This window comes from Carassius auratus, unplaced genomic scaffold (assembly GCF_003368295.1).
Source record: "Carassius auratus strain Wakin unplaced genomic scaffold, ASM336829v1 scaf_tig00005249, whole genome shotgun sequence".
NCBI lineage: Eukaryota > Metazoa > Chordata > Actinopteri > Cypriniformes > Cyprinidae > Carassius > Carassius auratus.
This window is the reverse complement of record NW_020523643.1, coordinates 1-5,000: the sequence shown is the minus strand read 5'-3', so window position 1 is coordinate 5,000 and position 5,000 is coordinate 1.

Here is a 5,000-nt window from a genome sequence, read left to right as displayed (position 1 = left end):
CAACACTCTTCAGCCGTGACTTATTCACAATCCAGCATGCCTCAAGTACCTTGAAGAACATAAACGTTGAGATCTTTCCTGATTTAATCATTCAGTTGCCACTAGATGGAGACAAACAACCACAATACCAATCAGCATCACCTGCACTTTGACATTCAAATGCATTTACTCTTAAATATAAATGGATGAATACAAAATATATACAGCATACCCACAACTTTACTAAAACATTTCATACATGTGAAAAACGGCTGCTTTATTCACACAGATTCGTTTTCAGTCTCTCTCTCTCACACACACACACACACACTTCACTATAATCTTCCAGTTTGCATAATCTGAATTAGCATAATCTTTTGTATTTACATAGCAATTGAGGAGAGCTCCGTTTTTGAGACCGAAATATAACCAGAGAAAAGACACACACACGGATACACACACGCCGTTGCAGTCAACAGTAGTATGAGAAATGACACTGCGCAAATCAAGGCCTGACACATCATTAATTAAGACAAATATTAATCACAAACTTCTCATCACTCCAGCTGTGTAAAAAGCCATTACAGGCCATTCCTCTTCAGCCATCGTCCTCGAGCTGTAATAATGACACACAGAAGACACTTTCTGTGATTTTTCATATTATGTGCGCGTGTGGTGGATGAATGCAATGAGGCTGTAAAGTTCACCTCGTGTTTATGAAAAAATATTTTATCTTACACCATCGACAACAATCAACCAATAGTATGATATGTTTAATTCACCTTGCTGCAAGGTATCATGACAGCAGGCATGACAATTAAGCATTAATTGAACTCATTTCAAATATGATGCCATTTGAATGGATGAGCTGTTTGTTTGAGAAGTAGCCTAGTCTTTCAATTTCCTCAAGACTGACATATCTAAGATTGAGTCTTGTGGTTGTACACATGTGTCTGTGTTCTCATGACTGTGTACAGTATGAATAATAGAAGTGCGTCCAGAAGAAGCGGTCCACTTTTTGCTTCACTACAGTAACCTCACACACACACACACACACACACTATGAAGTTATATTATAGACTTCGTTAAAAAAGGTTAATTACAAAAGACTAAACCAAACTTATAGTTTAATTCACTGAGCATCTACTGCATACTTCACAATACAACTAAAACGCACTTTCTTAAAGGGACAGTTCACCGAAAAATGTAAATTCTGTCATCATTTATCCACTCTCAAATTGCAAACCTGTATGAGTTTCTTTCTGCTGCTGAGCACATACAAAGATATTTTAAAGAATGCTGTTAACCAAACAGTTGCCAGTAGCCACAAATACTATGGAGGTCAATGGGTTCCATCAACAGCTCGGTTACCAAAATTTTTCTTCAAAAAAACGTATTCTGTTAATAATGTAACCTCGGTTCCCTGATATATGGTAACCAGTTATGCATCTGCTAAGACGCTATGGGAAAACTCCTTTTTCTACAAATAACTGAAGCCTTTTCAATAACGCAGTGTAACTCCACAGACAGGTTTGTGCAGTGAATTAAAGGTCCCATAGAATGCATTGATACAGTATATTAAATTGTTCTCTGATGTCCCCATAGTGTGTATGCACGTGTATGTCATTGCTCTTTTGTTGATTTTGATTGCTTCCATGGTTCTCATTTGTAAGTCGCTTTGGATAAAAGCGTCAGCTAAATTACTAAATGTAAATGTAATGTATATGTATGTGATGTTTTATCTCAAAATACCCCACAGATAATTTTGTATAGCTTCTTGAAAATGTCACTTTTAGGGTATGAGTCAAAACTCTCTGTTTACGTGTATGCTGCGTACAATTTTCTGTTTCAGCCGCGTCACAAGGATGCGCTGTTTTCTTTCAAATCAAAGCATAAATACAGATAGAAAACTGTAGTGGTGGTGCGACTGAAACAGAAGAACGTATGCAGCCTGCACTCAGCTTATATTCATCAAAATGGCACTACAGGGATGTGGGGAGAGACAGAGGAGAAGAATTGTTAAATAAAGTCTCTTTTTTTTTTGTATAAAAAGTATTTTTGTCATTTCATAATGTTACTGTTGAACCACTGATCTGACAATGCTTTTCATACTTTTCTGGACCTTGACAGTGCATTTTACTTGGCAGTCTGTGGGACAGTCACAAGCCTCCCGGTTTTCATCCAAAATATCTTAAATTGTGTTCCGAAGACAAAGCTTTTACGGATTTGGAACGACATGAGGGTAAGTGATTAATGACAACATATTCATTTTGAGGTTGAGTATCCCTTTAAACAGCATAGATATATTCGCTGATTGTCATGGTGGATCTATTTGATCCATGATCGATATTAAGGTCTGCTTAAGAATAAGCGTGTACAAATTAGTGAGATTGAGTGAATTTGTTCGGTTATCTCAAGTCAGGTTTCGGACTTTAATCCCAGTTTTTCCTCAGGTCTCTGTGGTGTTGTGATGCGTCATATTCACGCAGCAGCAGCGGTGATGAGAGAGCACGCTTGAGAAACAGTTTAGAGAAGAGAATCAATCTACATAAAAGATATTGGTAACAGATAATTGGTCACTTTCTAAATAATAAAAGTATAACCCATCCACTAGTAATTAAATATAAATGAATCGATTGAACATATGTTCGAAATTATGCTTCTTGATATAAATGACAAATTGTAGCTGATGCACATTTTTTAAACTAACACATCCAATCGTTAACTTTTTATGCTGATGCACAGAGCGAATCGGCGAATCTTCCCATCCCTAATGTGGAGAGAGTGAGGCACACGGGGGCTCACTCTTCACCGAGCAACAAGATCCTCTGCCCCGCTACTTTTTCCTCACAGGCTCCTGGGAGAAAGAAAGTGGGAGGGCAGGTGGGGCAGAGTCGCTTTCTGAAAAGAAAGCTGTCCGTGAGCGGATGGAGGCGAGACTCATATCCTCGCAATGAAGACATTCCGTCTGCTACACAGCTGCTGCAGACACTGAAGGCTGCTGAAGAGCGGCAAACTCTGCCGAGCAGGAAGGGGTCTTAATCCGCTGCAAGGCTTGTTCAGTCTTCGAGTCTCGTAGAGTGGAGATCTTACAGTCATTGCAAGATCTGAGGATCCTATGGCGAAGTGCCCGCTTATATAGCCAGATGCCCTGCCCATTTTGGTGGGCTCTGACAGGCTTTGTCGCTCCACTGCTGAGCCTGCATTGGTTCATTTTTAATTCACTGCACAAACCAGTTTCGGTATTCAGAGAATAAGGAGTTTTCCCCAGAGCATCTTAGCAGACGCAGTACGAGTGAAGTATCGATATTTTACCTAAAATATTTTAAGTATCCTGAGATTAATATGTTAATAATAATAGTTCAATATTAATTTCATTTTTAATTTTTTTTTAAACTTGTGCATGTTCACAGTTCTTTGATGTTGGATATTAGTCACAAGACATGCAGGTAAACAAATACAATTGATTTTATGTAGTCTGAAATGATTACTTTCTTTCAATTTTTACATTTTTTATGACTTATTTATTTGCTTTTTTTAATCAACTCACAAGTCCCTTTGGCAAACCCTGACCTAGAAAAACATTTATACAAACATTTACTGAATTTACATTAAATGAATCAATCATTTTAACATCCCAAAAGGAAAGTTTTTGTCTGATGTAGATCACTTACTGGTACACCATTTAACTATTGATGTACAGCCAGGCACATTAAGTGTATAAATAACTCAGATAAACTCTCAACACCACACAGAGAAGAGCTTAGAGCTTTTCTGCTGCAGTTCTCCATCAGTGTCCAAACCACACTAGAGGAGGCAGACAGAGAACGAGAAGAGAATCTAAAGCAAAGATACTCATATGATACCAGCAGTCAACCAGATATCGATATCTGGAGAGCAGGGTGACTGTTGATCAATATAATGCCAATATATAATTCATTATATAATATAACAACACACACACACACACACACACACATACATACACACACACACACACATATATATATATATATATATACATATCTATTAATGTACTTGTGCTCAAAATTATTCATACCTTGGTAAATATGATCAGAGAAGGCTGTGAAACAAAATCTGCATTTTTCATCCATTTGATCTTTCATTCAAAAATTTCCAAAAAGTTGAATCTTAAAAGGGGGGTGCAATGCTGTTTCGTACATTCATAGATTATCATGCTAAGCATGGACAAAGCTTAAAAAAACTATTTGGAAATATGACAGAGTATTGTTCCAAAAATCTTACTTCCAGGTTCGTACAAGTTTCTGAGAAACTGAGAAAATCGTGGCTCTTCATGACGTAGATGAGGGTGGAACTCCTTATATGGACATTTCTCCCGGAAAAAAAAAAAAATCCACCAGAGCGAGAGCGGATCACACCCATCAATGAGCTTCATCCGGCGGCATATCATAAAGCTTTATCTTTCTTTTTTAAATATAATAAAACTAAATACTTTTTGGAGATATGAAGGATGCAGTACTGCTCTTTATGAACTCAAAATTAACATGAGATTGGGTGAAACTGTGTGTGTAATGCCCCTTTAATTGAAGCAAAAATTTAAAGTGGGGGAAAAAATAATATTAGCAAAATAAATATTTTCTCCAGTGCACAATGGCTACAATTTTTGGTACCCCTAGAAATTCTTATGATTAAAATATCTTAATTTGATTAAAATATCAGATTTTTTTTATCACGCAATGACTAGGGACATTAAAGGGGGGTGAAATGCTCGTTTTCACTCAATATCCTGTTAATCTTGAGTACCTATAGAGTAGTACTGCATCCTTCATAACTCCAAAAAGTCTTTAGTTTTATTATATTCATAAGAGAAGATAGTCTGTACCGATTTTTTCGGAAAAACACGAGCGTCTGTAGGCGTGACGTGTGGGCGGAGCTAAAGAATCACGAGAGCCAGTAGGCTTTTGCCGCTGATAGCGTTTGGAAGCTGTGACATTACCTGAAGACAAAACCAACAAACAAACCATTGCTAACAGTCAGAT